Below are 8,307 nucleotides of genomic sequence, written 5' to 3'. Positions count from 1 at the left end.
GTTAGGCTGCACTTGGAGTATTGTGTGCAGTTCTGGTCGTCCCATTACACGAAGGTTGTGGAGGCTTTGGAAAGGATATGGAAGAGTTTTACCAAGATTCTGGGAAACAAAGGACTGCAGATGCTGGAATCTAGATGAAAAGCACAATGACATTGGAGGAACTCAGCAGGCCAGGCAGCATCCGTGGAGAAAAGCAGGCGGTCAACCTTTCGTGTCAGGACCCTTCTTCAGGACTGAAGATAGAAAAAGGGGAAGCCCAATATATAAGAGGGAAAAGCAGAGCAGTGATAGGTGGACAAAAGAGGGGAGGTGGGGTGGGCACAGGGTGGTGATAGGCAGATGCAGGTAAGAGATAGTGATGGGCAGGTGCGGGGGAGGAGGGGAGAGCAGATCCACCGGGGGATGGGTCAAAGGTAAGAAGAGAGAGAAAATAGAGAGAAAAAAAGAGAGAGAAAAAGAGAGAAAAGAAAAAGCTAGGAAAGGGAAGAAGAGAAGAAGCTTGGTGGTGGGGTGGGGGGGGTGGGGGGGTGGGGAAGAGGGGGTGGGGATTACCTAAAGTGGGAGAATTCAGTATTCATGCCATTAGGCTGCAAGGTCATGGTGTTTTTTTTAACCAGGACGCTGCCTGGATTAGAGGGCATGAGCTATAAGGAGAGGGTGGATAAACTTGGGTTGTTTTCTTTGGAGTGTCAGAGGCTGAGAGGAAACCTGATGGAACCTTATAAAATTATGAGAGGCATGGATCGGGTAGACAGTCAGAATCTTTTTCCCAGGGTAGAAACGTCAAGTACTGGAGGACATGAATTTAAGGTGAGAGGGGGATAGTTTAAAGGAATTGTGTGGGTCAAGTTTTTTTACACAGAGAGTGGTGGGTGCCTGATATGGGCTGCCAGGGGTGGTGGTGGAGGCAGATACGATGAGGGGATTTCACAGGCAGTTGGACAGGGAATGGAGGGATCTGGTTCGTGTACACGCAGAAGAGATTTAGTTTAATTCAGCATCGTGTTCGGCACAGACTTTGTGGTGTACTGTTCCTGTGTTGTACTGTTCTATGTTCTACAAATTCAAATCCCAATGAATTGGTATTGGTTTATTATTGTCACTTGTACCGAGGTACAGTGAAAAACTTGTCTTGCATACCGATTGTACAGGTCAATTCATTACACAGTGCAGTTATATTGAGGTAGTACAGAGTGCATTGAGGTAGTACAGGTAAAAACAATAACAGTACAGAGTGAAGTGTCACAGCTACAGAGAAAGTGCAGTGCAATAAGGTGCAAGGTCACAACAAGGTAGATCGTGAGGTCATAGTCCATCTCACTGTATAAGGGAACTGTTCAATCTTCTTACCACAGCAGGATAGAAGCTGTCCTTGAGTCTGGTCGTACATTCCCCCAGGCTCCTGTATCTTCTGCCTGATGGGAGAAGAGAGAATGACCCGGGTGGGTGGGGTCTTTGATTATGAGAATTCAGTTTAAAACAACAACTGGTTTTGGTTAATGCAACTAAAAGTAAATTTTGTCTGTGGATACTGTTGCCACAAAAAGGTTTTTGGTCCTCCAATGACAATTTCTGTGTGGCTGAGACGCAAGAGGTTTAGTTAGTGTCACACAAGCAAATTACTGCAGATGCTGGAATTCTGAATAAAAAGAAATCAGAGAACACTGGAAATGCTCAGCAGGTCAGACGACATCTACAGGGCGAGAATCAGAGCCAACATCTCATGTTGATGCTGCCTGACCCACTGAGTTCCTTCAGCACCTTGTGCATTGCTCCAGATTCCAGTTCCTGCAGTCTGCGGTCTCTCATGTTGACTACCTGATTGGTACAGAAGAGGCGCCAGGAAGCTGGCAGGCAGGTCGGCGAGGGGTTCTGAGGAAGATTGTCTTTTACTTCAGAGGGGATCTGAGGAAAGACTTTATCACCCAGAGGGCGGTTGGAATCTGGAACACCGTGGCTGAAGGCATGGTGGAGGCAGAGACTCTCACAACACTTAGCAAGTACCGAGATGGACACTTCAATTGTCAAGACATGGAAGGCACCAGAGCTAGTGCTGGGCAATGGGATTAGTGTAGGTGGGTAACTGATGGTCAGCAGGGACGTCACAAGAAATTCTGCAGATGCTGGAATCTGGAGGGATCCACAAAAAGTGCTGGAAGAACCCAGAAGGTCAAACAGCATCTATGAAGGGAAACAAACAGTTGACGTTTCGGATCGGGACCCTTCATCAGGACTGGAAAGCAAGAGGGCAGAAGCCAGAATAAGTAGGTAGCGGAGGGGGAGGAGCACACACAGGTAGGTGATAGGTGAGTTTAAGTGAGGGGGGAAGGTAGGAGGGTGGGGGAGAGGGGGAGGGAAGATGTAATAAGCTGAGAGGTGATAGGTTGAAGAGGCCAAGGGCTGAAGAAGAAGGAATCCAGTGGGAGAGGACAGTGGACCATGGAATAAAGGATGAGGGAGGGGAGGAGAGGAGATGGGCAGGTCATCAAGGCGGGGGAAGGGAGCCACAGGAATAAGGGAAGACAAAGGAGTTGGGGGGGGGGGGAGAGAGAACAAAAAGAAGGAGTGGGGTTACTGGAAGGTAGAGAAATCAATGTGGAGGCCATCAGGTTGGAGACCCCCAAGGCGGAATATGAAGTGTTGTTCCTCCAACCTGCGCCTGGCCTCAACGTGCCCGTAGCATTGGATGCGATGCGCCAAAGGGTCTGTTTTTGTGCTGCATGACTCTATGACTGTGACTTTGTGACAAATCCTAACAACTACACTCTTAATTTGCCAATCTTCAGTGCTGTCTGTGTGGAGTTTGCACGTTCTCCCTGTGACCGTGTGGGATCCATCCGGGTGCTCTGATTTCCTCCCACGTCCTAAGGATGTGCAAATTGGTAAAATAATTGGCCATTGTAAATTGCTTGTACTGTGTAGGTGAGTGGTAAAATCTGGGGCGGAGCTGATGGCACTGTGGGGAGAATACAAAATGGGGTTAATGTTGGATTAGTGTGAGTGGATCAGTGTGGACTTGGGTGGGCTGTAGGGCCTGTTTCTGTGCTCTGTGACTCTGCGAGGTACAGCAAGGAATCATAGAATCATAGAACAGTACAGCACAATACAGGCCCTTCGGCCCACGATGTTGTGCCGACCTTTATACCTCACCTAAGACTATCTAACCCCTTCCTCCCACATATCCCTCTATTTTAAATTCCTCCATATGCTTATCTAGTAATCTCTTGAGTTTGACCAATGTACCTGCCTCCACCGCCACTCCAGGCAGCACATCCCATGCACCAACCACTCTCTGGGTAAAAAACCTTCCTCTGATATCTCCCTTGAATTTCCCACTCATTACTTTAAAGCCATGCCCTCTTGTATTGAGCATTGGTGCCCTGGGAAAGAGGCGCTGGCTGTCTATTCCTCTTAATATTTTGTACATCTCTATCATGTCTCCTCTCATCCTCCTTCTCTCCAAAGAGTAAAGCCCTAGCTCCCTTAGTCTCTCCTCATAATGCACACTCTCTAAACCAGGCAGCATCTAATCAGAAGGGCAAGTGAGGATCCAGGTGGGCTTTTACACTTCTCCAGCAGTTTCATTGTCACTGTTAATGGACGTTTTTCAAAAATTCCAGATTTACTTAATAGAATTTAAATTCCCCAGCTGCCGTGGTGAGATTTGATTTCATTGCCAGCTCCATTGTTCAGGTCCTTAGATAAAAATCCAGTTACTTAAGCACCATGTTATCCCACACCCAATCTTCAGGAGAGATGGGAATAGAAGAGTAGGTAGTGCCAGAGGCCAATCAGCTGTGATCATCTTGAATGGTGGGCCAGACTTGAGGGGCCGAGTGGCCTACTCCTGCTCCTAATTTCATATAATCAGGAAGACGTGTGGCAAAAACCAGACAGCAAGCAAATCTCTGGTCTTCATGACATGACCCCTAGTCCCCCAGTACGATAAAATGGACTCTTGACCTCACAATCTACCTCGTTATGACCTTGCACCTTATTGTCTGCCTGCACTGCACTTTCTCTGTAGCTGTGACGCTTTACTCTGCATTCTGTTATTGTTTACCCCTGTACTACCTCGATGCACTGATGTGATGAAATGATCTGTATGGATGGCATGAAAAACAAACTTTTTTACTGTATCTCGGTACATGTGACAATAATAAACCAATTTACCAATTAAAGACTTACCCCTTTTTCCTCCCACAATCAAATACTTTGGAATGTTGAGGCCACCATATTTCTTGTCTATTTAATGGCCCCAATTCATGTGATTTTTCCATCTTCCCCTTCCCTAATTTCTATGGTGAAATCTCTGTTTGCATCCTTAATTAAATGTGATAGCATATGTCTCACAGACACAATCTACACCACCACAGTCAAGCTACGCTTGTGTTTAAAACCTGTGGTGGTCCACACACTCCTTTCAGACTTGTTAGCAGATATGATATTTACTTATTAGTCACAAGTACGTCGAAACACACAGTGAAATGCGTCTTTTTGCGTTACTGAGAATGTGCTGAGGGGGGCAGCCCGCAAGTGTCGCCACTCTTCCAGCGCCAACATAGCATGCCCACAGCTCCTAACCCGTATGTCTTTGGAACGTGGGAGGGAACTGGAGCACCCAGAGGAAACCCACGCAAACACGGGGAGAACGTACAAACTCCTTACAGACAGTGGCCAGAATTGAACCCGGGTCGCTGGCGCTGTAAATAGTGTTATGCTGACTGCTACACTACCATCCAGCAGATCAATCCATTGCACCTCTACTCAAGTACATTACCCGAAACAGGATTAGCTAAATGTAATGTGGGACTGGAGCTTTAATTGGGTGTCTGGTGTCTAACAGATTTGAATAAATTTATTATTTGAATAATTCCTTGTTAAATTGTTTGTCAATTCCTTCTCTCTCAGAAGATGATGTCTGTGCTGTAGAATTATTGAGCTGGAGTATAGTTCGAATCATTTCTTTCATCTGTATGAGGCTCCAGCAAACATTCAGTGTGGAGGGAGACTCCACTGAGTGATTTTATTAACTAATTAACAATGCACTTGGAGTATCGTGCTCAGCTTTGGTCGCCCTGCCATAAGAAAGATGCCAGTAAAATGGGAAGAGTGCAGAAAAGATTTACAAGGATGTTGCGAGGACTCGAGGGACTGAGTTATAAGGAGAGGTTGGACAGGCTCGGACTTCATTCCTTGGACCATAGGAGACTGAGCTGTGATCTTACAGAGGGGCATCAATAGGGTGAATGCACACAGTCTTTATCCCAGGGTTAGGTAATCAAGAACTAGAGGGTATAGGTTTAAGGTGAGAGGGGAGAGATTTAGGACACAGAACATAGAACACTACAGCACAATACAGGCCCTTCGGCCCACAATGTTATGCCAACATTTTATCCTGCTCTAAGATCAATCTAATCCTTCCCTCCCACATAGCCCTCCATTTTTCTATCATTCATGTGTCTATCTAAGAATCTCTGAAATGTCCCTAATGTATCTGCCCCCACAACCTCTGCCGGCAGTGTGTTCCACGCACCCACCACTTTCTGTGTAAAAAACTTACCCCTGACATCCCCCTTATACCTTCCTCCAATCACCTTAAAATTATCTCCCCTCGTGTTAGCCATTGTCGCCCTGGGAAAAAGTCTCTGACTGTCCACTCGATCTAAGCCTCTTATCATCTTGTACACCTCTATCAAGTCATTTAATAGGAACCTGAGCACCAATGCTCAAGACGAGAGGGCATGGCTTTAAGGTTATGGGTGGGAGGTTCAGGGGAGATGTCAGGGGAAGGTTTTCCACCCAGAGAGTGGTTGGTGCATGGAATGCACTGCCTGGGGTGGTGGTGGAGGCAGATACATTGAACAGGTTCAAGAGCTTGTTGGATAGGCATATGGAAGAGTGTGGGATGGGGGGGATATGCGGGAGGAAGGGGTTAGGTAGTGTGAGGGTGGTTTGATGGACAGCACAACATGGTGGGCCGAAGGGCCTGTTTTGTGCTGTATGGTTCTATGGTTCTATGGTTCTAACGTTTTTACACAGAGGGTGGTCAGTATATGGAACGAGCCATCAGAGGAAGTGGTTGAGGCAGGTACAATAACAACATTTAAAAGACAGTTGGACAGGTCCATGGATTGGAAAGGTTTGGAAGGTTATGGGCCAAATGCAGGCAACTGGGACTAGCTTGGATGGGGCATCTTGGTCAGCATGGAGCAGTTGGGCTGATGGGCCTCTTTCTGTGCTGTTTGAGTCTATGACTCTAGGATCTGCGTTTACCACCCTCCCTCTCAGCAGCCACCACCACCACTTTCTCATTCAGTCTCCTCTGGTCTCCACCCCATCACAGATTTTAGTTCTCTTTGTCCCTCTACAGCTAAGAACGGGTTTCACTCAGACTTTACCCAGTTATGGCTGGAGGTCACTAACTGCCTCATTTCCCTCTCCACAGAAGCTGCCTGACCACCATCTTTTGATTGTCAGCATCTGCAGTATTTTTCTTCCACCAAGTTCCTTTGGGATAAGAAATTCATGAAAACTTTGAAAGTAAAAAAGTAATAAAAAAGACAATGAGTTATGGCAAGAAGGTGAGCTCTGAGAGGGTTGGAGGGGGTTACAGGAAAAGGGTGTGGTTGGTGGTATGTTAAACCACAATGGAGGAGAATTCTGTAACTGGGATCTCACTGGTCCCAGTGCCAGTGTCATCCAGTGAATGCAGATGAAATAGACCAGTGGTGAGGAACTACTAGGCTTGCAATGGGTTAAAAAGCCAGCTAACTGTTCTATTTGTCCTCTTGGACCTCTCGGTGTGTTTGTATTTAACAAGGCTCTGTCCGATGTGGGGTTTGCACGCCTCCATGTGACCGTGTGGGTTTCCCCTGGGTGCTCCGGTTTCCTCCCACATCCCAAAGACGTGCAGGTAGGCAGGTTAATTGGCCGCTGTAAATTGTCCCTTGTGTAGGTGAGTGGTTTAATAAGGAGAGGTTGATGAGAATGTGGGGAGAATAAAATGGGACGAATATAGGGTTAGTGTAAACGGGTGATCGATGTTTAACATGGTCTCGGTGGGCCGAAGGGCCTGTTTCTGTGCTGTATCTTTCCACGTCAATCGACATTAGTGCTTTGGGAAAGATCTAACACAGAACCTCTGGGGAGGAATCAGGTCAGCAAATCATTTGTATTTTCCTCGCCATCTCTCCTGACAAATTCTGACTGACACCGTAGAATGTAAAGAGGCCTAGTTGCGGTTTCAGTTACGATGAGAGACTGTAAGACCATAAGACATTGGAGCAGAATTAGGCCATTCGGCCCATTGAATCTGCTCTGCCATTCGATCATGGCTTATTTATTTTTCCCTCTCAATCCCGTTCTCTTGACTTCTCCCCGTAATGAATTGACCTGTACGATCGGTGTGCAAGACAAGTTTTTCACTGTACCTCGTTACAAGTGACAATAATAAACCAATGCCAATACCAATAACCTACTTATCAATTCTTACTAATCAAGAACCTATCAACCTCTGCTTTAAATATACCCAATGACTTGGCCTCTACAGCCGTCAGTGGCAATGAATTCCACAGATTCACCACCCTCTAGCTCAAGAAATTCCTCCACATGTTCTAAAGGGATGTCCTTCTACTCTGAGGCTGTGCCCCCTGGTCCTAGACTTTGCCACTACTGGAAACATCCTCTCCACATCCACTCTTTTCAGGCCTTTCAATATTCAGCAGGTTTCAATGAGACCCGCGCCCTCCCCCCTCATCCTTCTAAACTCCAGTGAGTACAGGCCCAGAACCAACAAACATTCCTCATATATTAATCCTTTCTTTCCAGACATCATTCTTGTAAACCTCCTCTGGACCCTCTCCAATGCCAGCACATCCTTTCTTAGATATGGGGCCCAAAACTGCTCACAATGACTGGAGATAGGAGAGGCTGGGTCTGTTTTCCCTGGAGCAGAGGAGGCTAAGAGGCAACACAATTGAGATATATAAAATTCTGAGGGGTACGGATAGGGTGGACTGCGGGAAACTTTTCCCCTTATCAGAGGTGAAGAAAACTGGAGGACACAGATTCAGGGTAAGGGGGAAGAGATTTAGAGGGGTCCTGAGGGGGACCTTGTTCACCCAGAGAATGGTGAGTACCTGGAATGCACTGGAGTGGTGGAAGCAGAGTCACTGACAGCATTTAAGACCTATCTAGGTGAGCACTTGAATCACTGAGGCATCGTAAGCTACAGGCCAAGTGCTGGAAGATGGGATTGATATGGATGGGTAGTCAATGGTTGGCATGGACATGATGGGCTGAATG

Source organism: Pristis pectinata, chromosome 6 (genome assembly GCF_009764475.1).
Source record: "Pristis pectinata isolate sPriPec2 chromosome 6, sPriPec2.1.pri, whole genome shotgun sequence".
Taxonomy (NCBI): Eukaryota; Metazoa; Chordata; class Chondrichthyes; order Rhinopristiformes; family Pristidae; genus Pristis; species Pristis pectinata.
Note: the sequence above shows the minus strand (reverse complement) of the source record.